Below are 851 nucleotides of genomic sequence, written 5' to 3'. Positions count from 1 at the left end.
TGCCTCTGCCAGAGCAAACAAATCCAGGGATGTGTTCATCCAGCCATCCAGGATGGGATCCATGGCATTCCCAAATCCAGCAGCCCAGCCCCTCCTCCTCCTCCATGGACAATGAAGCTCAGGGAATCATGGGATGGGTTGGGTTGGGATGGACCTAAATCCCATCCATTTCCAATCCCAACACCTCCCACTATCCCAGGTTATCCCAACCTGGCCTTGGACACTTGCAGGGATCCAGGGGCAGCCACAGCTTCCCTGGGAATTCCAGCCCAGCCCCTCCCCACCCTCCCAGCCAGGAATTCCTTCCCAATATCCCACCTACCCCTGCCCTCTGGCAGTGGGAAGCCATTCCCTGTGTCCTGGCACTCCAGGCCCTCCTGCCCAGCAAATTCCCGGTGTCCGGGGTTGTTCCTGTAGGACCCACAGAGGGATGGGAAAGCAAAATCATGGAACGGTTTGGGTTGGGATGGGTCCCCCTTAAATCCCATCCATTTCCAACCACGACCCCTCCCACTGTCCCAGGCTGCTCCAACCTGGGACACTTCCAGGGATCCAGGGGCAGCCACAGCTCCTCTGGGAATTCCAGCCCAGCCCCTCCCCACTTCACCTCACACCCCAACCCTGCGCTCCAACTTTGCCATAAAACCCTTCCCCTCCAGCCTGGCAGAGGGAAAACGAGGTGAATCCCCCCAGACCAGTTCCCTGGGAACAGCTTCCCTGCACTCCACGTTCCTCGGAGCAGAACTGAGCTTGGCCTTGAGCAGGAGCTGCTGCTTTTAATTCCCTTCCCACTGAGTCACCCTCCCTTCCCTTCCCTTCCCTTCCCTTCCCTTCCCTTCCCTTCCCTTCCC

The sequence above is a fragment of the Corvus kubaryi genome, unplaced genomic scaffold (assembly GCF_017639235.1).
Source record: "Corvus kubaryi isolate FWS band 111438036 unplaced genomic scaffold, C.kubaryi_AGA036_p1.0 37265, whole genome shotgun sequence".
NCBI lineage: Eukaryota > Metazoa > Chordata > Aves > Passeriformes > Corvidae > Corvus > Corvus kubaryi.
Note: the sequence above shows the minus strand (reverse complement) of the source record.